Raw genomic sequence first — 26,614 nt, 5'->3', positions numbered from 1 at the left:
ATTTGTTTGGAATCCATACAGTTTATTTGGTCAAGTAAAAAGCTGTAAAAAATGAAAAAAATGTAATTATGAAGAAAAGTACCGTGCATTCCTTATGTCATAAAATAATCGCTGGCCATAAAAGGCCGTTGATTTACAGTTTCTCCTGTATAATCTATCATTAGGGCTATTTTTTAAAACTGTAAAGATTTAAAACTCACGAAAAATGTATAATTGAAAAAAAATTTTTCTCTTATCTTACAACTTTATTACCACAGCATAAAAGTCCAGGAGCTTAATCTCTACATTTCTTATCGCCACAAAAATACGAGTACATATTCTAGCTATTAAAAAATCTGGAAGATTCAAAAGATTACTATAAGGGTTATATTGAAAAGCAGATCTGTCACCTAATAAATTCTTTATTTTTCGACTTTAATGCTGCTTTAATCTTGACAAATGTTCAGCGTAATTTTCTTGATGCATAAAATTGTATCCATTAAATGCATTTCCAGTTTTCCTTCCAATTCGACTTCTTGCGACTTTTGGCATAGTTAAGACTTTTGTGAGCTCTAAAAGCTGTTTTCTGTCAACTTTGTTAAGTTCTAATATCTTTGTTGGCAAGGTAGTACGACGTCTGATGACCCTGAAAGGACCGGCGAGCTTCTTAAATAAACTCTTTCTTGACTGAAGTTTTCAGCCAACGTGATTGCTTCTATACTTCAGACTGATCTTCTCCAGCCTGTTATTGTAGTATCACACTGATCGGGAGGAAAACTATAACGTTTGAAGCTTTGGAGCTAGTTATAGAACTCTTTCCCAATATCTCCAGATATTATGCCAAAGACGTTGGTGTCTAAAGCAGTGATCTGAGGTGGAGGGATTGGTTCGTGATACTTGCCCGTTGGAGACTGTCCCATTGGCTCAAGTTTATTTTTCCTCCATAGCTGTTAGGTTCTCCTGGCGCAAACCTTGAAGAGGATCAGTGATTCTTGGTTTCCCAGCCTTGCGACGAGCAATTCCGCTCATCACGTCTGCCAGTGAATGACTGACTTGGTTTAATAGTGGCCGGCTTTACATACACTTTTAGTTGACGAATCGTTTTCAGAAATGGTAGAAAATGTATTTGTTGACTGGGTAGTTCAAATTTAGGTGGCCCTTAAGAAGGTTCAGGAGTATCTTTCAAAGGGACGAGGAAAGGGAAGTCCCCTCTGCCCACGCAGCTTGGCCTCCTTTACCGCGCACCCCCTCTTGCACCCCACAAACTCAATACTTTCCTTACGTTCAATGTTTGCATTGTTTAAAATGCACTATAACATACCTCTAAATTTTGCTCACCGAATAATTAAACAATAATTAACTCGTAGGTAGATTTTTTTCAATACCTTTGCATTTTTCAAAAAGTATTGTCCATTCAAGCGATACAAAGAGATTTTTTTCCACAAGAGCCTATGTTAATCACATAATTTTCATCTGTATAATTCTTTTAAAAATGACCTACAACAAATATTAAATAAATTCATATAAGTTCTACGTACTCTAGACTATCAAGAAAACTTTGTAATATTGTGATCTCTGCAATTTAATATTACTCCCGAACGTCCTTAAAAAAACCGATGAGATTGATGGTTAAGTAGGGAACGTTAATACTTAAAGTGGCCCTGAAAAGGGCCAGTGGTGAAACTTCCAGCTTCTATATCATTATTCTTGATGATGGAGAGCTAGTTGTGGATATACCCTAGCTATAGCTTGACTCTTACCCTCAAAGTCTCTGTGTACGGAGACCGTGATGAAGAGAGGTACGCCACTGACCAAAGAATGTCTCATCTTTGGACCGTTCTCCGGATAACCAACCGCTTATCGTTAGTTGGAAGAGTGGGCCTGAAGAGTACCTTCTCTGTAAGGTATGCCCTCGGGATGACCACTAAGAAGGAAGCCGTTGTGGCTGCCCGTACTCTTTAGGGCTGTCTTCCCTGGTTGGCATTTAAAGTAGAAAATTCTCTGACGACACCAGGGTGAATTGTTGAACGGCCACAGAACTCTGCAGTGTTAGAGCAGGTAATGTTCTAGCTAGACACGTTTCCTAGCGTTCCGCTGAAGACGTTGACATTCCAAACGCCTATTTTTCCGTGGCACTCGATTATCTTGGTCATCCGGGGTAAAAACCGAATTAGTTCGCTTGCCCATGAAAAAAGAGTGTCATCGGTAACCGAGATGCTCAGTTGCACGACTGACACCTCTATGCTTGGTGTACTGCCGATGAACGACTTTGACAGTCGACAGTTCGATGGGGCATCTTATAATCACTCTTCACTATCTTTGATTGTGGGTGGCTTCAATTTTACTTTGACACCACCTATCGGATCCTATTGAACTAAAGTGCAAAGCTAGCTTATTTGAGAAAAACTTTGAGCTTGTTCAACGCTATTTTTATTAACTTTTTCAAGGCGAAAACTATGCGAAAACTATCTCGGAATTCCTAAGAATCAGTATGCAAACTTTTAGCAAAATCGGTGCAGTAGTTTTCACGGTTAGCAATTAAAACAGTTTTAGCGAATTTGCTTTATGTATTAGTAAGATATATCTTAGAAATAAATAGAAGCTCACTTACTTACCAGTTTCCACAATAAAATTAGTATAAGGATGATCCAGTATGTTTGTTTCTAATTTATGCTTTTAAACAAGTTACAAAAAAATTGCATGGTAGGTAGTAAAAAAATTTTTTTCTTATGCATTGGCTGATGTTACATTAAAAAATTTTTGCAATTTTTCTATGAAAAACGTGTTAAAAAAGATTTATTGAATTTTTTAGGTTTCAATTTCCGCTTCATTTAACAACTTGACGTGTAAATAAATTTTTATCTGTTGCTCATTTTCAAAATTAAAAAAAATTACTTTATTTGTAAATGTTCCTTTGCCTGTTACCTTTTTCATTTTCACAGTAATTTTTGTCATGCTTTAAGCTTGTTAACGTATGAAAATAACGGATTTGTGACGCTCATATAGAATACTGAATTAAGGTAAACTGTATATTCGAATTTTCTAAGTTATAATTTTATAGACACGTTTTGCATGATAGTGAATCAGCTTTAAAAATTTTCTCTTTCAAAAAATATGTTGAGAAAATAAATTTTAACTATTACTTCTGGTGTGAGGAGAAAATAAAGAGTAACATAAGTAATAGTATTTTATTCACCTAAAAAGAAAAACTAAAGAATGTCTCAGATAACAAGCAATTGACGCCAGAGACACTGATGACAGTAATAAGCACCCGATTTCAGGGATTTTTTGTTTCTTTTCGTGGGTTGTTTACGATTTTTTACCAATCTTTCTTTCGGCGCATTACAGTGAAAATTTCTGATAGCTAATGCCCGACAGAAGAATACCTTTTATTTCTCTTATTAATGTGGGCCAAACTCATTTTTAATTGAAACATATATTTACTATTGAAATAATAAATTTGTGATTTAACACATGATTTATTATATACATTAGTAAATTATTTATATGAATAAATAATTTTTATCTAAACTTTAAGAAAATAGATTTTAGTAGCAGTTTTTGTATGTATTTATGATTATTTGTTTAGTTTGTATTATATCAATTTGTTTTAAAATATTTAAAGAATAACATTTTTACACAGTTTACATTTTTTTCAAAACTTTTTCAAGCAGTGGTATATTATGTTCATCTATTTACCACTAATGGTTTATTCAAACGAAGATCTATGAATACGTTCATCGATTATCATTGCATCTTACACTCTCACACTTTTTTCATTCGTGACTAAGGTGATTTCTTGAGTTACGGACGTTCATTATAGTTAGCGGGAAAAAGTTTGGAGAGGTGAGGGGAGTACAAAGAAGCAGGAACGCTGGGAATTATTTTGCTTATATTATATATCTACACATACGCTTTTACACATACTTGACCTGTTATTTATTGGATTATTTAACAGTCATTGGAAATCAACACTTCCGTTAGTTTAAACCCCTGCAAAGATATATTTATTAAACAATAAAGAAACGTAATTTAAATTGAATCTATTATCCAAAAACACCCTGGATGCAAAAAAAGGTATGTGTAAGTATCAACTGTTTGTCTAATAGATATACGCATAGCTAGCTTAACACATTCAAGTTTTAGATGGATCCACGAGTTGATTGATTATCAAATAATACGTCTAATAGCAGTTGGTAAATAGTTAAAAACAATGTGCAATGGCGGTACTGTCATATTTGTGTATTTATTAAAAAATAATAACAACAACGTTTCGGCTGTTTGGACAATTTCCCGGCCCCCGTCAGGTACAAAAAGCTCTGACTCTTACGAAAGAGATGTGAAATCGTAATGTTATTTTACGATTTTACATTCCTTTCGTAAGAGTCAGAGCTTTTTGTACCTAACGAGAGCCGAAACGTTGTCCAAACAGTCGATCTTTGTTTTTGTTTTTTAATAAATACAAAAAACATAACAGCACCACTATTGAACTCTTTTTTTTAATAAAGTTGATTGATTGACTAAGTGACACGTGCACTTCCAAATCAACGAATATAACAACATTTATTTAGTTAAATACCATAAATTAAACCAACACAACGTTATACTAACACTTTACGAAAATATAAGAAAATCAATTGATATAAGAAAGACTGAATATAATAAGTAAAAATTTCAAATAGCTGCTAATAAAGATACGAAATTTAATAAACGAGACGGCGAGTCTTGGATATAACACAGAGTGACACAGTGAACATCACACAGTCTTGTAGACAAAGAAGCATCGCAGTGAGAACGTGAACGCATCTCGACTTTAGCAGAAGCGAGCGTAGGCGCTTACTGAGTCGTCGCTGCGTGCAGGCAAGAATTGGTGATCGACTAAGGGAGAGGACCCAATACTCAATCATTCTACACAATTTTAAGGTTGTTTTGACCAAGGAAACAAAATAGTTATGAAAATTTGACACTGCAACTGTTAGACAGCATAAACAAATTACTTAACAAATAAAAAAGGATTTCCTTTTAAAATTTAATTACCTTAAAGGTTTTACAAACGTGCCTTTCTCATCCCAATAGTCGATCACTCAAAACAGGTTCTTTTACGATACGTTTTCTAACTTATGCGCGTATGCAAGTGACAGAAATATGTCTTAAAGTGCAAATTTGCATATGGAACTAACACTCTATTAGTCCAGACCGTAATACTCGATCAAAAAAATGCAACATAATAAATGAATTTATATTTTTCTACAATTTGTATTGAATTCAAATATTTTTAAATCTCACTTATTTAATTTATAAAGGGATATTTTTTTCAGCATTTTCGTGTAATGTTCATAATATTACATATAAACACGGGACTGGTCGAGTATTGGTGCGTGGTCAAGTATTGGCTCCGTTACTTTACACAACTACAGTTGCGTGTACAGAATTTTCTCTATACACTAGTTCAGATATCTATACAAACAGTCGACTCTTAGCTATTCACTGTGGTCTGTGTGCAGTATTCTGAAACAGCGCCACCTGCACGGCAAGAAGGAGGCACTGCTGGATAACACGACTACATAGTCTGTTATGGGCTGCAAACTTTGTTAATTGTTTTTTGTAGTTTTAATGAATTTTTGATACTTCAAGTATAGATTTTCAGTGTTAAGAATTTGTATTCAACAGAAAACAATTTTTTGTTACATTATTTATTTATTTATTTTTTTAACTGTAATTTAAGCAGTGAACAAGCTCCCCCGGTTGTGTGGAGATTGGCCCTTGCGTCATTATTTTATTAATCATAAATAATCAAAGCAACCAGTAAGCACCCCACGTTGTTTGGGGATTGGCGCTTGTGTTATTATTTTATTTTATCAATAATTAAAGCAGCCAGTGAAAGCCCCGGATTGTGTGAGGATTGGCGCTTGTGTTATTATTTTATTTTATAAATAATTAAAGCAGCCAGTGAAAGCCCCGGGTTGTGTGGGGATTGGTCCTTGCGTCATTATTTTATTAATCATAAATAATCAAAGCAACCAGTAAGCACCCCGGGTTGTGTGGGGATTGGCGCTTGCATTATTATTTTATTCATAGTAAATTAAGTAAGCGACCAGTAAGCTCTCCGGGTTGTGTGGGGATTGGCGCTTGTGTTATTATTTTATTTTATCATTAATTAAAGCAGACAGTAAGCAATATGCAGTGTCCAAAGTTACGTTGCTTTGTTAACTACCTACACATATATGGTTAAGAGAGTATATAATCACTAATCAGTCGTCTGCACTGTTACTATATACAATGGCCTTATTGATTGGGCGGTGGTGGCTCTGAAATCAGAGGCTGGCAGAGATGTGCTTTGGAGTATCTGACTGGGCTTAAACTTTTCACCATCGTGGCCAACGCTGATCGGCGATCGCCTTCTTCTTGCGGTGCAGGTGGCGCTGTTTCAATTTACTGTACATAGCGAATACCTCTTTCTGCACTCAGGGCGTTTTTTGATAATAGTGTTGACTTAAGTTACATGTCTTGAGTGTTTAATAAGGAAATCTTTTCAGAGGATCGAACTAACGCAAGTCTTGATTTCCAATAAACTTCTAAGTTAGTGGATCGAGGTTTACGAAAGGAATTAAAACAAATATAATAGTAAAAAAAATTTTAACAATAGTGAAAGGTTATCTAAGTGTAACACGTGACAATTCGTAACCTAAACTAATAATTCTTACTTACAATCATTAATAATAAATACGTTGTAAATATATAGTTTAATTAAAGAAAAATTAAATAGTATTAGTTAATTCAATTATGCATTTTTCCTTTTTGCACTTATGTCGTCTTTGAATATAAATCATAATTATACTCAAACATTAATATTTGTCATAATATAAAAAACATAATTAAATTCAGTAAAAATCGTTTGGAATTTAAAAATGTAAAATCACAATGCCTTCCTTTTAAATATTATATAACAGTTTCTCGTATTAACTGTTACGATAACGAAATTCGAAATAAAAAAAAGGGTTTAAATGATACAACTTCTGACTTGAGAAGTCATAAAAATGATTTCAAAATGTCAAGCTTGGTATTTCCTAGTGGGATTTAACGTACAAGAACTTTTGGAGAAATTTCTTGTCAAACTTCCTTATTATACCATAAGCATACTTTTTCAACTAACTGTCTCTTCTGCAAAAAGTAGTGGTTACTATAAACACGAAAAATCATTTTTCGACACGCCATGCGTGGGGACCTTGATTATGAGCCACATTAGATGGCTCAGAATCTCGTTCCCCACGCATAATGTGTCGAAAAGTTATACACACCACACATACGAAAGGTTAGGTAATTGACGCACAAACTGACACTCGCCTTCCTTCGTCAATCGCCTTCCTCGCGCACTAGTATCGTAATGTACTATTTGCATTCTTAGATCGATAAGATAAGATCGATCTTACGTGTTACAATAAGTAGTGTCAGATAACTCTAACATAATTATTATATTTTTTATTTTATAAATATTATACAAACGACACTTCTACATTACCAGCATTTTAAGTAAAAAAATGTACGTTTCATGTAGATAGATAATCACTAGATTATGCCAATGATATAAAATACTTTCTTATTTTATGAGTACTGCCAAAAAACGAGACGTTTGGTAAATTAAAAGAAATACAGTTGCTTTATAATATACACTGACGACATAACTTAAATTTCTTGTGACTCTTTCATGGGACTATCTTCATACTCTTCCGTATTTAAATACTTAAATCTTGCATATGTGACACGCAGTGTAAAAAGAAAAAGGCTACTAACAGTTTTATTTAGTTTTTAGCTAACATTACCAACACCTTGAAAAAACACAACCAGTACTCTACTTATGTCTCCTATATAAGTTATAGTTAATAGTACATAGTTTTCAGGATTTTATTACAAACAGTAAGGATTTGAAAACGAGTGTCTTGATAAATTCAACACATAATAAACTCGTCACTGCCTGTTGTTGTTATACTTCTGTATTGAGCCTATGCACGTTATGCGTAAGAATAAATCAATGATTTTATATCGGTGACCTTGAGAAAATATGTAACGGAAGTGGATTATGCATGTTATTCTTCTTTCACCCCGACTCTATTAACATATCGTTCCACGACAGTCCCCACCCACACTTCACCACCACAGCATACATCTGAAAATTTTTTTCTTTTATTTCTTATTTTTTCAACCAATTCGCTAAAAACAAAAAAAACTTTCCATCAGGATTTGAACCCCTTACTTCCTACATCCAAACCTTGTCCCTTACCCACTCTTCTATAAGCGGTCGCAATTTTGGAAATTCGTTTTTTTCCTGAAATGGTACGGCTTGTAACTTATTTCTAATGTAAATATTCATTAACTGTTTAATACTGAATTCAGTTTGGTAATGAATTGCATTGATAAATACGCTATTCATTTAGTGAACTAATCGTTTTCGTGAAATAATTTTTTGTTAAACTCAGAAATTAGTGTATTTAAGAAGAGCAGCTTTCCAATGTATTAAAAAGTTTTACATCTATTTATAATTCATTTGTTACTTTTAAAATGAATAAATAATTGTTGGTACAGTTTTTCCATCTTTTTTCAAAATGTTAAAAATTTTTAAAACTTTTTCTCTGCATTCTACAAATACATTCGTTGACTTTCTTCGTTTTATTTTTTAACAACTTTTCTATTTGTGCCTAAGATAATTTTTTGGCTTAACTACGTTTATCACAGTGAGAAAGGGGAAGTTTAGAGAGATGAGAGGAGCGCAAATATATTGCAGCAAAGCTGGCAATTGTTTTTCTCATATGGATGTACATGAACGCGCGGTGGCTCAGTCGGCTAGGTCGTGGATTGGCACGCGGGAGACCGTGGTTCGATTCCCGGCCAGTGTGACTTTTTCGGGCAAGTACCTCTGTGATTTTTCACATGTGCTTTTTCACCACGCAATGCTCCTCGAGAAGGGTTTAGGCGACCTTCTCGCAGCAAAAATTGCCTAATTTTTCCCTACCCCCTCCCAGTAATGGGAGGCTTCCCATCCCTCTTCCCTTCCTCCTCCCAAGTGCTAAATGCCCTCAGTAGTGCCCTTTATAGGAGCTGGACATGTATCACTATAACATAAAAAAAAAATGGATGTACAAATGAGAAATACTTACTTACACGCTTTTACTCATACTCCACTCCTTCTTTATTGTGTTATTTAAAAAACCAACTTATAGATCCATTTGGAAATTTAAACGGTTTACCTATAATTAATTTTCTATACTAAAAAAGTTGGGAGATTTGTAGATTACATAAATGCAATGTTAACGTGATTATTTCATAATGTTGCATGTGAAATTTGCAATATTTAAAAAAGAAACATATAAAAAAAGGGGATAGTTGAACCAGCTAAAATTTATTGTGAGAATTTTTCCGCTGTTTCAAATACATGTTTAATGTTTGAATAATATCCACCAAAAAAATCTATGTGTGATAAGCGTCCTCAAGGTACATTTACTGGCAAATAATACTACCCTACGAAAAAATCGGTACTTCAGGATGGTCTGTCATAACCTTTTGTGTACAATTATATTTTTGGTATTAACTATGCAGCAGGAATAACTGTGTGAGTGTATGCAATAGATGTTAGCGTGACGTCAAGGATCTAATTAGTAAAGGTGGTAGAAAGTTGTTTTGAAATAATCAGAAGATTCGATGAAAGTGTATACAGTCTCATACTGACCGTCCTACATATTGTTTACATTGTATTGCACTGTAATTTACTGTTTATAATCGTTTATTTGTTGAATATTAAAATATTAATTAAAATCATACCCAATTAACGTATGTATACTCATTCTAACGTAATTACGCTACCTTCGTACACAATATCATTTTATAGAAGGTATATTTACATTCATAATTAGGTGAGTCTGCAATATGATTACATAAAAGTATAACTTTATCATTGGATCCCTAAGCATCCACTGTCCATTGGTTTTTGAAGTGAAGCTTTTTATGGGACGTTCAAGATCTCGGCTTAGGGAGTGACTTTCTAAAAACTGACATAACTTTGCAACATCGTCTCGTGATCTCTCTCTTCTACCTCCAGTAGCTGTGAATTGTACCTATATATATATACAGTACAGTGATGCTGCTGCTTATTGGCAAGCAGCTTGCTGGAGCTCGTTGAGCTGGCGTCTATACTATGTGTATCATACACTTACATTCATAATTTAGCCAACGCTTGCATACATGTGTACATATGCATGCAGCAACAGCTCCTGCAGGTATTGCTTATTCTTAGTGGTAACAAGTCTATACCTATACGAAGAGAAATCTGTAACAGAATTAAATACTGAAATAAGATATCCTGATGTGTCTTCAAACGCGTATATGCACGGATAATCACATGTAAATGTATCCATACTACCAGAATAAAAGTATGTATCACCGTACAGTGTCTGCTCGACCACGCAGAAGTAGCCAGAGCTTAGAGCTCAGCTGTACTACTATATGTACCTGCAGTTGTCTGTCCTTTGTACAGATTTGTTTCCGTGTGAGTGGTCGTGGTGGCGCAACGGTAGAGTTGCAATTCCGTCGATCTCCGAGGTTAAGCAACATTTGGCGCGGTTAGTACTTGGATGGGTGACCGTTCAAGTCTCACCGTTTTTCCTGTGCTGTTGATTCTCGTGGATCATTTAACTGTTTCTCTGACGCTTCGTCTACGTGATCATAGGTGTGACTATGTTGGCCCTCATGTGTATGCGTATAAACATCTGGTCATGACTTAGATGCACCGATGGCTGATAAACACTATGCTTGTGTAAAAGAAAGCCATGTCAGAGCCTACGGTTGATTATAAATATTTAAAAAAAAATTCGTAGTACCAGAATAAAAATATGTGTCACCGTACAGTATCTGCTCGACCACGCGGAATCAGACAGAGCATAGCTCAGCTGTACCGCTATACGTACCTACAGTTGTCTGTTCTTTGTACAGATTTCTCTCCGTATATCTCCTATCAGTTACATGTTTTTTAAAATTGAATTACTATTATTTCCTTTTTTCAGCAAACAATGTGAACTTACATATTTGACAATAAATTATTGGATATTTGTCTCAGAAATGTGTGTGGGTGTGAGAGTGTGAATGGGTGGATGTGGGGGCGCAAGCGTATGCTTTGGCATGTATATGTACTTATGTACTTGCGGCCCCCCGTCTGGGCTTTGCCCGAGACTTACTAAATGGAACACCGTAGTGTGTTGACATGTAATGTGAAACGTTTCCAATTAGAAATCTTACATCTATTCCTGACACTTGTCAGAACAAAAATCTTCTTATAAAAAACTTATTTGTTGGGCATCCATACAGTTTATTTGGCTGTGAAAAATAAAAAAAAATATAACTATACTGAAAAGTACCAGGCGTTCCTTATGCTATGAAATAATCGTTGGCCACAAGGGGCCGCTGATTTGCAGTTTCTCCTGTATGATTAACGAAAAGGGCTATTTTTTGAAGCTGTTAAGATTTAAAACTCTAAAAAAATATATAAAATTCCCATAAAGTATCCCAAAAAATATATAAATAAAATTTTTTTTTTCTCTTATCTCACAACCTTATTACCAGAGCAACAAAGTCCTGGAGCATGCTCTCTACATTTTTTTTATCGCCACAAAAATACAAATACATTTTCTACTTATTTCAAAATCTAAAAGATTTAAGAAAATCACTATGAGGGTATAATAAAAAGCTGATCTCTCACGTAATAGATTCTTTAGAAAATTCTACGTAATAGAAAATTTATCGAGATTGGAACGTCAGCGTCAAAATCGACAAAAAATTTTCTGCGTCAGTTTTTAGACGCCTCAAATTGTATTCATTAGATACATTCAAAGTTTTTCTTCCAATTCACCCTCTTGCGACTTTTGGCATACTTAAGACTTTTGTAACCCCTAAAAGCTGTTGTCTGTCAACTTTGTTAAGTTCTAATATACTTGTTGGCAAGGTAGTTCGATGTCTGATGACCCTGAAAGGACTGGTGAGCTTCTTAAATAAACACTTCCTGGACTGAAGTTAACATCAATTGACTGCCTGGATACCTTAAGGTGATTTTCTCTAGCTTGCTGTTGAAGTCCCAGACTGATCAGGAGAAAAATTACAAAGTCCAAAGCTTTGGAGCTAGTTGTAGAGATCTTTTCCAACGTTTCCTGGTATAACGTCGAAAACTTCGGTGTCTAAAGCACTTTTTTTTGCAGACTCAGTTGTTTTGGTAATCTAAAATAGGGAGATTGGTTCGTGATGCTTGTTGGAAACTGTCTCGTTGGCTCAAGTTTTTTTTTCCTTCATAGCTGTTAGGTTTACCCAGCGCAGACTTTGGAAAGGATCAACGATTTCTGCTTAAATGCTTAGAGTCGAGAGGGTAACATAGGGTCGTTGGTCACTGGGGTTGCCAGCCTTTCAAAAAACAACTCCGCTCGTGACGACTGCCAGTGAATAACTGACTTGGTTTAATAGCGGCCGTCTTTAGTTAATATACTCTTTTAGTCGACGAATCGCTTCCGGAAATCGTAGTAAAAATATATTTGTTGGCAAGGTAGTTTTAATTTAGGTGGCCCTTAAAAGAACCGATGAGATTGTTGGTTAAGTAGGGAACGTAAGTACTTATAATGGCATTGAAAATGGCTAGTAGTGAAACTTTCAGCTAGTCCTTATTATTATTCTTGATGATAAAGAGATGGCTGTGGGTAGCTTGACTCTTACCCCTGAAGTTTCTGTCTACGGAGACAGTGATGAAGGGAGGTACGCCGCTGACCAAAGAATATCTTGTCTTCAGGTTGTTCCCCGGATAACCAACCGCTCATCGTTTGTCGGGAAAGTTGGCCTAGAGAATACCTTCTCTCTGGGTATGACATTGGGATGACCACTGAGAAGGAAGCCGTTGTGGCTGCCTGTGCTCCTCAACGCTGTCTTTTTAGCTCACATTTGTAGTAAAAAATTCTCTGACGGCACGAGGCTGGGTAGTGCAATGGCCACATAACTCTGGAGTGTTGGAGCAGGTTGTGCTCTAGCTAGACACGTTTTCTGCCGTGCCGCTGAAGACGTTGACATTCTAAACGCCTGTTTTTCCGTGGCACTCGATTATCTTGGCCATCTTGAATGTGTGGGCGCACGCGTATGCTTTAGCATGTATATGTATGTATGTATCTACAGACATTTGAAGTTCAATTAATGTCCGATTATAAATCACTGCCACATAAATGAGAAAGCTCTCCTTTTGTCAGATTTCCCGAGACCCCATACGCATGTTTTCATAAAGCTTTGAGAAATAAACTATTTCCATAACGCTTTATACACGAAATTCAGTGTATTCGTAACACACAAACGTAATATAAAGAGCCTAGCAATTAATTTTATCATTGTATATGATACAGCTACTACATATATCTTTTTATTCACCATAGGTTATGTTTTATGGCAGTATTCATAAAATAACAAAGCACTTCATATCATAAGCGTAATCTAGTGAGCAGCTGCATTAAACATTTTTTTTAATTTAAAATGCTTATAATGCAGAAGCTTTGTTAAAACTTTTATAATATTTATAGAATAAGGACTATAACAATTATGATATCGTTATCTAACTACTCATTGTAACTCAAAGATCGATTTCACCTCATCGAACTAATAATGCAATGACAGTTTTTGTGGTTATATCAATTACCATATTTTGTAGAAGTGTTGATATTTGGAAAAGTACAATTTTAGTGTAATCAGTACGTTCTTTTAGGCGAGTATAAAAGATTAATATTGTAACTAATTTATATACACAGCGTTTTCGGAATTATTTTTTATGTAGTAAAAAATGTGATATTTTGATAAAAACTGACCTTTAACAAAAGTGAAAGCTGTAACTATACAGTTAGCTACGGTAGCTATATATTTTTACAGAAACCAATAATAAATTTTTTACTATCACACAGTTATATCGAAAAAAAAAAAATATGTATTATACATTATGATTAAAATATTATAATTAAAAAAAATACTATAATATAATTCAAAGCACAAAAGGGTCTTAAATGATACAACTGCTGAATTCCAAAAACGTGAAATCGATTTTAAAATGTCAAGTTTGGTATTTTATTGTATGATATAGTGTACAAAAATTTTTGGAAAAGTTTCAACTTGTCCAACCAACTGATTAGGGTAACTGTGGGTATAACTGGCACTGCTCCAATTTCTGGCAGTCAATAGAAATAAATACATGCAAAATTATTTTATGATGATGAATATTGTTACGTACGATATGCTGGGCATATCACACTGACTCACCCTAGCAACGACAAGCTTACGCTAGTAAAGGACACCAATAGGGGGAACGAGCTTATATAAGGCACTGCGAGACACGAATCGGGGCACTCGAGCGTCTTTTAGGCAAGAGACCGAACGATAAGTAGAAAACACCGCGCGAAACACACACACGCCTCTGCCTTCAAGAAGCTAATAAGTAATTGACCAACGAGTTGAGTTCTTTTCGTGACGCACTTCCTTACCAGCTTCTTAATCCTACGTAACAGTTTTGGTGCTAAGTGTGGGGTACGGTAAGAGTCGAAATTTTTTTTTTCTCGCTTATTTTACTCGTTTCAAAAAAAAAATTCCGCTGAGAAGCAGACATAGTGCAGTGCCACGAAAATCGAACTTGAGTACCGGAACGGACCCAAACAGGACAGAGATAAACGGGTAGCTGTTCATACAAGCGATTCTCGACATCAACGATCGGGAAGTCTACAAACAGAAGGTCAAAGCAATTTCGAGAAAGACCAGCAAGAAGGTAGCAGTTTGTTGCAGTCACATCCGTATTCCTGACGCTCAACGCCAAAAAGGAGAGTAGTAACGAGGGAAGGATGATATTTAGCACAATCATTCTGGCAATGGGGGTACTGTTGACTTGGTAAGTGAGTTGTTTAAATTTTTATATCGTTTTTATTTTCCCTGACCGCGGGACAAAATATATAAAACTTTGCATAACAAACATAAAAAAAAGGGATCTTGTTAGTGGGCTTGCACAGATATAGGAAATATTCGAAAATAATTATATAATAATAATAACCCGCACCTATATAGATCACTGTTTTCATTACTATAATTTTTATTCACAAAAACAGACTACAGATATTCCCAGAAGAATATTTCGTCCTGTTTATCACTAAACAAAGAGAGAGCACAAAATTAAAAGAAACCGAGTAAAAGACACACGCCGCTCCTTTGCTTTCTTGTCTCACCTCTTACTATTCTTTTCGCGCGATTATTATTAAGCCGCTCTATACGTAATTACACGTCGCCCCATAATTAGGAAAATACATAAGCTTTCTAATAATCAAAAAGAAAATACGTTTCGCGACACGTACATACAAAAAGGAGGAAAAAAGTAGGAAAAAAAATTATTCATCTTGGCGGCATTACCCATTAGTCAGGAAGCGAGAACGAAGGCCTAGATATTACGATAATCGACACGTGCAGGCAAGACCCTCGTAATAAAAAGCAAAAGAAAAATATGGCGGAACAGATGTTAGAATTAGAACTCGAACCAGAAGGGTGCGAGAAACTAGACGCCCTCGATAAAAGAACGAATTCAATAGTAATGGGCCTGTTTTCAAAAATTAGTGCAAAGCTAAAGAAGACAGAGGAAGTAGGCGTGCCATTCACAGCGACCGCAGGGCCCATCCGAAATTTATCACCGACAAATAGGGACTTCGACTACATACAACGCGACGTAGGAGTAAGCATAGGATCCGCAAACAAAGAAGTGAGTCTTATCTCCGGCGAACGGGCCATTGGGGGCAATATAAGAAGGGCCGAAGAAACACGCGGAGCCCGAACGGATAGTGTAGATATCCTACCGATACAATGGGGCATGCCAGGGAAACCAGAATTGCCGATTTCCGGTGCATCACAGTACGAAAGCAATGAGTCAAGAAAAATCGGGGCAAGCGACTTACACAACCATCAGCTATGGGATAGAATAAAGGATACGAACGAAGAACTCGAAAAAATGATGAAAGCCGCGTTTATGGCAACGGCACCACCACCAACTAATTATCATACAGATCGGGTCGATTTTAACGCGAATAAGGATAGAAGACGGGGTGACATAATACCGACCATGACCCCATACATAGAAAAGGAACAAGAGACAAGCAATTACGACCACCTACGCAGATCGCAGTATGCGCAACACAACATTCTGTCCATGCTCAGCAATATGACAAACAACATCCCGTTTTTCGATGGTGACCCAATCAACCTACCGCTGTTCAAAAGAATGGTGCGTATGGTTGCACGTACAATAGGTCCGGAAAACGAACTTTTTTTTGGGCACCCTCGCAAATAGGCTAAAAGGGAAAGCAGTGGAACATTTTGCCCCGAGACTGACGCAGTTTACTACAGTCGAAGAGTTCATCAAAGAGCTCTCAAACAGATACTGCAGTATTAATAATGCAGATTCGCTCATGGCAAAATTGAAAATAATAACCCAGCAAGATAGTGAAGCAATAGATGACTATGGGGGACGAGTACAACAATTATACAATAGATTAACAATGTTGTACGATTCAAACCCATACTTTCCCCCAATTCAAAAACAGGCGATGAAGGCAAACCTAGAATCCGAGGCGGTAAAACAGTTTATTTACGGATTACCTCTAACTTTTAGTTGGAGGATGGCAAGGTCTAACCCGGAAACTTTAGGGAAAGCAATAATACAGGCGTTGAAAATTGAAAGTGACCTTAGTTTACGGCATGCAATACCGGTAAGCGCACTGCCCACATAAAATAAGACAACAACAGAGTGGGGACCACTCGTAAACCTAGCAAGAAAAGAAGAAAAACAGCAGAAAACACTCAGGGAGTACAAGGAACAGCAGCAGTAAAAGAAAAACGCTGTATATACTGCGACGGCCGAACTGGGTATTCAGTTGAGGAATGCCGAAAGCTACTAGTGGTAATAAGTGATAGAAAAGCTTCAAAAGAAAATGGAAGGGAACTGAGAGGAAATTGTAATTATTGTCAAAAACCGGGACACTATGCAAGAGACTTGCCGCTCGCGCAAGCAAGACAGGGAGGAAGAGGAGAGACAGCGTAACGAGAGGCGTAACCAACCCTCAAATAATACTCCTATTGACAGTAATGCCTATAACTACAGGGGTAGAAATGATAACTACAATAATAATAATTATAATAATTACGACAGGGGTTATAACAATGGCCCAACGGAGCCATTTAATAGTAACAACAATCACAATTACAGGTATAATGATTACAACTCCAGAGGTTATAATTATTACGACAACCGTGGCAACGGTGATGCGTACAATAATTATAGCAGGGGCACATTCAGCCACTACGGTAACGGCTATAGAAATCAGGATAGCAGGTATGGCTATAATAGGGATCTAGTTAGGCACGGGCTGCCACAGGAGAGGGGCCCACAGCAGCGAGAAAGCGGCGCATACACTCTGGATAACAGGAGAGACCCTCCCGTAGCTTTAAACTCGCAAGATGTTCGGTGTGGTCCCCAAGCGTCGAGCATCAACTAGAGAAAGAGATAGAGAAAAGTGTGTCGGGTGAGGAAGAATGTGTGAGAGAGAGGCCGCAAAAGGCGGAGGAAGAGATAGTAGAGAAGAAGACGAACTCCATGGTGCTAAGAAGACGCACAACAACAGTCCGAGTACTTACACAGTGCAAGAAAAAATAGAAAGTAATACGGCAGAGCAGGATGACACTCCGATACAAAGGAGCGGTAAACGCACAAGAAAAGGCAGGAAAGTCCGCAAGAAAAGTAATCGGACAAAGGCGCTGGACACACATGTAGATAGTGATGAACCCAAGCTTTCAGAGTGCGACGAAGAAATAGAGCAGCTTCCCAAGATAACTATAAAACTCGCGAGAACAGGGCATATGCCACCATCGGTCCAGTTACAGGGACCACAGTTAAAGAATGGAAAGGCGACTTTTTATGCGGATACAGGCGCAGAGATTTCGATTGTAAAGATTAATTTTCTAAGCACAGACATGCTAATAGGCAGTAGGTATCGAGTAGCTATTATCGGCGTGACTCACGGAGCACGCAAAACGTTGGGCACAGTACAGGCTCAGTTGCACGGATTAGAGTGCACATTACATGTAGTTCCCCACGACTTCACCATTGACGTGGAAGGAAGCGATACCGGGGCCAGATAAGCGCCGCCGAGAATACGATTAAATTGGATAGCATAGAGATACCACTGAAAAAGGCCAGAGTGTTTTAAAATACCTGCGAGATCGAGGCAAATAATTTATGCGCGAATAAGAGAAAGCAAAAATAATTCAGAAAATGGCTGGATACCCCTCCAAGAAATGGAGGAAGGAATATTATTCGGAAACCTTACAGCCAGGAATGTTAATGGTAAAATAGTCGCAGAGTGCATTAATACAAGTAACGAAATAAAATATGTGCCTGTTCCGGAAGTAGAGCTGCTAGAATATGAGGAAATTTACCGGAAGCGTGCAGAAGACGTCGAAGGGGACGACGTCGAAAGCTTGGAGGAAGCAATGATAAGATTATTTAATAAAGAAAAAAGAGATGACAAGAAAAAAATTGAAATTTTTACAATAAACGAAGGGGAGCTAGAGAAACAAAAACGGGTGGACAAGATAATGCAACTCGTAGACACAGCTGGTTGCAACAAGGAAGAAAAAGAGCACGTGAGAAAACTAATCGAGTCAAACGCTTACGTATTTGGCCTCGACGGGGAACCCCTCAAGGCAACACACCTGCTGAAGCATCGGATTATTACAACATCAGACAAACCCATCGTGGCGAAAAGATTTAGATATCCACCGGCGATAAGGGATCAGATGAAAATCGAAATAAAGAAAATGCTTGAACAAGGGATAATTGAACCCTCCACCTCGCCATATAGCTCAAACACCTGGATAGTGGCTAAGCAATCAGGGCCGAACAATGAAAAAAGGGTGAGGGTAGTCACAGATTTCCGACTACTTAACGAGGTTACAGTGGGCTCATGTTACCCGCTACCGTTTCAGAGCGATATCTTGGAAAACCTAGCCTTAGCACGGTACATCACGGTAGTGGACCTCAAATCAGGATTCTTTCAGGTAGAAATACACAAAGACGACGCACACAAGACGGCATTTTCAGGCCCAGACAGGCATTACCAATACAAGAGAATGCCAATGGGGTGCAAGAACTCGCCAAGCACTTTTCTGAGGGCGATTGCATTAGCACTCGCGGGGTTACAAGGCCGTGAAATAGAAGTGTATCTTGATGATATAATGGTCTTTGCCCCCGATCTAGAAGAACACGCAAGATGGTTTACGAAATTGCAAAAATGGCTCGCAGCTGCAAACCTCACGATCGAGCCCAAGAAATGTCAATTCTTGAAAAGAGAGGCGAAAGTGCTCGGTCATATTGTAGGCAATGGGCAGATAATGACTGACCCAAAGAAACTCGAAGCGGTCAGAAATTACCCTCGACCGACAAACGCAAAGAAAGTAAAACAATTTTTAGGATTCGTAGGCTCCTACAGGCGGTTCATTAAAAACTATGCACAAATCGCCCAACCTCTTTCAAGACTTTTAAAAGCGGACACCGCATTTAAATGGGGAGAGGAGGAGGAACAGGCGTTCAATACCCTCGTGCATACACTGTACAGTGGACCTGTACTCATCGCCCCGGATTTAGAATAACCCTTTATCGTCACAACGGACGCATCAGATTACGCAATCGGAGCGATCCTTAGTCAGAGAGAAATCGGAAAAGATAGACCGTGCGAGTACGCGTCCTGCTGCCTTAAAGGGAGCGAACTCCGCTACCCGACATACGATAAGGAATTATTGGCGATCGTATTTGCTAAAGAGCAATTGAGACCATATCTATATGGACGCAAGTTTACGGTGGTCACAGACCACGAGCCGCTTGAACACTTTCACTCGTCTAAGAAACCAGACATTCGTTTTATCAGGCTCAAAGCGGAACTGAGAGGATATGAGTTTGAAGTTATATACCATCTGGGCATAAACAACAGACCACCCGACGCATTATTGCGTAACCCAATACTACAGGAGGGAGAAGAGAATCCTGAACGGCCACGCCAAAAGCTATATCAACTGGCAGACAAACAAGAGAAAGAAGGACTGGCCGATAGCGATGGACCTCCGTCGCGCATCTTTAAGACGCAAGCGACCCGTAATAAGCGCATTCAAGGGAACACAAAAAAAAGAAAAATTATCTATCCGGATTCAGATGAAAAAGTACAAAAAAAGAAACAAAATTTCGGTGGATGGAATGGAAATGTGCGCAATATAAGAACAGACGGACAAGCCGACGGCGACAGAGACTTCGAATCCGAGGGAAAAGTGGGAATAAGCGAAAAATTAAGCAAGATGAGGAAAACCGTGAAAAAACGAAGTCGCCCAAGGAAGAACATTATATTTAGCGATTTAAAAACGGAAAAAGACACGGAAGCAACAGACGAAATTATTTCGCAAGGGCCGATGAACGAAAAATTAGCCTATATGTGAAGGGAGGACCGAATGCAACAGAGAATAAAATCGACGAGCACACCAGCGATCGAGAAAAACGAAATTGGACCAAAAGAATGGAAAACTCATAAGCGTCAATTAGACACACTTACAAGGAAGCAAGCACCGTTCTCTATCACAGAACACAACGAAAGTCCGTCAGGAGATATTATAATTGCAAACTGTGGGACACCAATAATAACAAATGATGATTCAGAAAACCATAGTCCAAAACTTGATGATTGAGGTTGGCAGCTGATACAAGCAAGCCTAGCAGCCGAAGCGGCGGAGAAAAAGAGAGGCAAAGAAGAAGCAAGCGATATCCGAAAGCTGACGGAAACAGACGAAACAGCAGAAAAGACCGAGATCACGGAGAAAGGCGTTTTCGAAAGCAGGGAGGTCGAAGTGATGGAGAGAGCCGACCAAGCATGAAGCGAACCAAAGGAAAAAGAGAGCGAAGAGGAGCTAGCACGGGACGAGCATACGATGAATAGGCCGCTCACTGACGGCACCAACATATATAATAATACTGAACGTGTAAACGGCGCGATCCGACATGACGCACACCTTTACGACCTAATAGACGGCCTTGGTGACGGATTTCGGGCAAAAGTCCTAATTGACGTTAAAAAACAAGCGGTTGAAGGTAAGCAAGGATTAAGAATAGACCTATGGAAAGATGAAAATGACAGAGTAGAAAAATTAGAAAGTTTAATGGACAGCAAAAACCAAAAAGGAAATGAGAACACGAAATTTAGGGACGATTTGCCACCAACAAATGAGTTAAGGGAAAGTTATGCAACATCGGTCGAAATGAGCGAAGGAGGAGATAGGGAGACTCGTGAATGTGGAGATTCTTGCGCAGAGCCGAATAAGAGGCTCACGTTAGTCGATGTACCCCGGGACGGAAGCTGTCTCTTTCATTGCCTCATACTTTTATATGGATTGGAAATGTCACAGGACAGACTGAGAAAAACGCTCCTTAGCTCGGAATGGATAAATAAATGTAAAGACCCAGAGGGCACAAAAAATATCTTAAATGAGAGCCACTTGTTTGGGAAAGGGGAATGCGCCTTTGTATTTTCTCAAATACATAAAGTAAACATATGTATCCACTTTCAATTATCAAGAGAAAGAACAATCTCTCAACATTTTATAGGAAAAAAAGGGGAAACATTTAAACACATACGCCTCAAAAATGATCATTATCAGGCTTTGATAGAATACGATGGAGGCAACCATCTGACAACAGACCACGAAGAAAATAGTGAAAAGGGCTCAGCTAGCAGGAAAGATTTGAACGATGCTAGAGTCAGCACTAGTGAGCAGGGCAAGAGCGAAGAAGGACTGGAACAGGAGATAGTGATGTAAGACGTATGAGCAACGGGGAGAGCTCTAATGATGACTCAGGAAAAGGAGAGAGACATACGAGCAGTAAAAATTTCGCACAAAAAAAGGGAGAGAGCGCTACAGAGAAGGTACACAAGGACAGGGATACACCACCACCCGACCCTTCACCACTACCTGATTCCGATAGCACATCGACAATAGCCTCGGAAAACGAAGAAGAGAGCAGGGGACTCAACCAAGCTCTAGTGGAGGGAAGCGAAAGCGATCCTAAGGAGGGGAGTGATCTGAAGAACTTAAGCGCGCTAGATAAATATAGGGTATGCAGGACCCGACTACCGCGTGATAAGCCACCATGGGTCCCAGGCGATGGATCAAACCCCCCTCCGTTTCAAAAAGTAAAGAAAGTAGAAGATCACCCCTTCAGATACCTAGACAATCTAGCCTTCTGTACAGTGGTGGAAAACGTCCCGGATACGGAGACAATTAACGCGCTCCACAAGCGGGGATACATTGATCCAATAATGATGAATCACGAAGTGAGGGCAGTCGGAAATGCCATGCTTTCTAGAAGAAGGAAAGTATCGGTCATGCGCATGTACGTGAAAAAACACTTCGATGACAGGGCGTTAAGAACAGATATCAAGACAGGCTTAAAATCACTCCAGAGATTAGTGAGGAGCAATAGTTTAAAAAACATTGGAATAATAAGGGACGTTGTGATTCTAGACATAAACCAATGGATGTATTTGATCGAGCAGCTAGAGGAAATTTTCAAGGAAATGAATATTATAATTACTCTGTACACAAACACGCTTGTTGTGCCACCGGTAGATCAACGATTCAAAGTTATTAAAGAACACCATGAGTCAACAGTGGGAGGACATAGAGGGATCAATAAAACTTATAATAGAATAGCAAAGGACTTTTACTGGAGAAACATGAGATCCAAAGTTAGGCAATTTGTGGTGGGATGCAAATCGTGCCAAACGAAAAAACTGGTAAGAGTAAAAACCAAACAGGCGATGCTTATTACTGACACACCGAGCAGACCATTTGAGAAAATTTCAATAGATTTTGATGGACCAATAAATAAGCCTTCAGACCATGGTAATACGCATATATTGTCAATCCAGGACTGGCTGACAAAATACATAGTATTAGCGCCGGTACAGCGAGCAACGGCGCAAGAGACGGTAAAAGCTCTCTTAAACTACTTTATGGCATATTTTGGAGCCCCAGAAAAATTATTATCAGACAGGGGGACACACTTTATGAACAGAACAATGGAAAAGTTCGCAAGATTGTTCAAAATCGATAAAATTGGCAGCACAGCATTCCACCCACAGAGTAATGGAGCAATAGAAAGGATGCACCATGTGCTATGCGAGTATCTCAAGGCGTACGTCGACAAAAACGAAAAATGAGATGAATTAATACCTTTATGCATGCTCGCATATAATACATCCGAGCATGAGAGCACAGGATACACTCCGTACGAGTTACTCTTCGGGCAGAGAGCACGTATCCCCTCGAGCTTTAAACGGGTAGAAACAGATCAAACGTATAGCAAATACTTTGAGCAAATCACAGATACCCTCACACAAATGCGAACAATAGCAGCGCTGAAACAGGTACAAAGCAAGTGTAGATCCAAATATTACTACGATAGGAAACTTAACACCAAATTTTTCATGGAAGGAGAAATGGCGTACATATTAAAAGAGCCGTCGAAAGGGAAATATGATTGCCAGTACAAAGGCCCATACGAAATAACAGGGATTAATTATAAGAGTCATGATGTAAAGTTGCAGAGGAATGACGAAGTAAGAGTGGTGTATGTCGACAAAATCAAGAAAGCATGCTTCTTAAAAATGCAACACAAGGATAATAAGGAGTCTAAATCAAAGAGATATGGTGCGAGAAAAGAAGGAAGCAAAGAAAACCAAGCGGGCTCAACAGTAAGCGTGACTCACGCAGTCGCCGAAGCCCATACGCATGTTTAACACAGGGATGTAGCTTCAGGGACGGGACTCAAACGATCCAGGCTCACGTGGGTACCTACAGGCAAATATACAATTTTTGGGTTGAGGCATCAGTACGTATAAAATAGTTAGTGGAAACCAACAGTCAAAATAATTAGGGTTCGCCAAAATTTTCGCGGCCCCCGGACGGGCCACAAATTTTTTTTTCCTTTTCTTCCTCTTCCCTTTTTTTTCTCTTTCTCTTTAATACACGAAACAAGAAATTAAAATTTTTCGTCACCGAGTTTAACGCTTACTAGTTATACAAAACTTTAACGACAACGGGAGGGTTACACGTGTGGTTTTCTCTCAAAACGCGTTATATATGTATATATATGTGTATGTGTGTATTTACATATATATATGGATGCGCGTGTACGCGATGCAAAAAAAACACCACAAGTGCGGAATATGAAAGGAAAATAATAAAAGGATGAAAACACTGTATTTGAAAAAAAATATTTTTTTTATTTTTCCTCATTTAAACTAATGGGAGCCACAGCCCCTACGAAAACCACACGAGTGGCTGACCCCCACTTTTTTTCGCCGCCGCCCACGACCCAAACCACTCCTTCGAGAACTCCCGTTAGATCCCTCCATCAGCTGCAGTGTTTGCAACCGCTGAAGGCAGTCGACGACGCTGGGCTGAGAATCAGTGGTAGCAGCGATCAGCTTGGAAGGGACGAGACATCCACTGGCAGAACGTTGCACCTAATAGCAAAAAAAAGAAGGAAAAGACGAATTAAATAAAGAAATAAATAAACAAATTGAAATAAGGAACAAGAAATAAAAAAAAAAGAAAATTACCAGGATAACCGGATGGTGATCGAGAGGATAGTTGGCGGCGCCTTCCAGGGTGACGTCCACCACTAGCACCAGGATGGTACCGTGACAGCTACAGCCGACGGCCAGAGAGTAGGAAGCCCCCCCTCTACCAAGGTGGGGCAGTGCAGCCACAACAACTTCCCAGTAAAATAGGGGACAGGCGCCTTCTCCTCCTCCCGCACAATCACGAGGAATGGAGACCCCGAAGGGCATCCCACCTCGCAGGACCCTACCCCTCCTCGATAGGGGTAGTGCTAGGTTGGCAGTGGCAACGCGTCGGAAGGCCACCGCGGTAACAGTAGAGGAACCGGGACACCGAAGAAGGCGTAGGAATCGACTATCAGTCGCACCCCAAGCTAAATAATAAAAAAAAAAAAAAAGTAAAAAAAAAAAGAATTGCATTAGGAAAAATAAAGAAGCCATAAGAAGAAAAAATATGACGAAAGCCAAGAGCACTTACCGAACCATGCTGCCCACAATATATTGGCGCTAGCGCGGTCAGCCCGCTGAGCACAACAATGCTTTGCCCAGGGGGCCGTCCTACAGCGAGGACATCTTGGCACGCATACAGTCGCGTAACCTACAACCCAATAAATGAAACACTTGAAAAAAAAACAAAAAAAAAACAAAACAAAAAAAAAACTTCGCTTTCATACTTACGCTTTGGCAACCTGGCACGGCGCACGCGGCTTCCTCGTGGAGAACAGCCCCTAACAGTAACCCACACGCACCACCACCAGCTACAACGAAGCGCGTGGATCGCGAGTCATCTAAAAGCAACCGGACAAACCCAATAAGGCGATCAAAAAATTGATTGAAACCGGCCATGACTGTCGAAGTTAATTGCAGAGATCGTGCACGTAAGGAGACGTAGAATACACTGACTTAGCAGCAACGTTGAGAAAAAGCAAACGCAGATTCGTACACCTATGTCAGTCCTTTCCCACTTTAGGCGAGTCACTTGAAGGAAATGGAGATAAGGAAAATATAAAAATAACGTAGCACACAGCGTCGGGAAACAGAGGTTTATAATATAAATAATAAAATTTTCCCCTTTTTTCTTCTCCCTCTCATATCCACACTCGCCTCCGCTGGGAATTAACCGAATAAGTGAATGCGTGTAACGTAGCCTAGTATGTACGAACTTGTAATACACATAGAAGAAAGGGCATAAGAAATGAAGTGACGAAAGACACGAAAATTAAACGGCATTAGATAAGGCTCAGCAAGGGAAAGTCGCACCCGAACATATGCATGAGCAAGCGTAATAGCATGTATATGTACATACCAATATATAAATTGAGTTAACACTTAATAGCGCATAGGGAAATCCACATGTAAAGGGAAAACCACACTCGCAGCTCAAAGCAATTACGCAAACGCGAATTATTGAATAGTCCTAATCACTGAATAGGGACAAATCACCCGGGTGTATAAACTTGTATCCACATGTAAAAGAAAATGTACATAAAGAGAAGGAACGCAAGAATCATATAGAAAAGTATCCATTTTTGTTGTTGTTTTGTTTTAGGGCAGAGGCCACACAGGGAAATAAACAACTAAGGGAGGTAGAATTCATCAAAAAAAATCCGGAGATGATTGTAGAAAAGCTGGGCCCAATCCAATCAGCCACATCAACGTGGAAAGTCATATGGTACGTAGATTGGAGCCAGTTAATTGTAGAATCGGAACAATTTTTACGGGCGCAGATGCAAGCAAGCTGGAAGTGCACGGTAACATTAAGAAAGAAAAGAGAATGCATAAGACATATAAGTCGGGCCACGTACGAGGTTCTAAAAGTGAAAGAAAAATGCAAGAGGCATACAGAGCGGTAGTCCCCCAAGAAATTCTTAGTCAAACTGCAGCCGCGCAAGTAA

This window comes from Copidosoma floridanum, unplaced genomic scaffold (genome assembly GCF_036245765.1).
Source record: "Copidosoma floridanum isolate Cflo_tuat_1 unplaced genomic scaffold, Cflo_Japanese_pri ptg000030l, whole genome shotgun sequence".
Lineage (NCBI taxonomy): Eukaryota > Metazoa > Arthropoda > Insecta > Hymenoptera > Encyrtidae > Copidosoma > Copidosoma floridanum.
Note: the sequence above shows the minus strand (reverse complement) of the source record.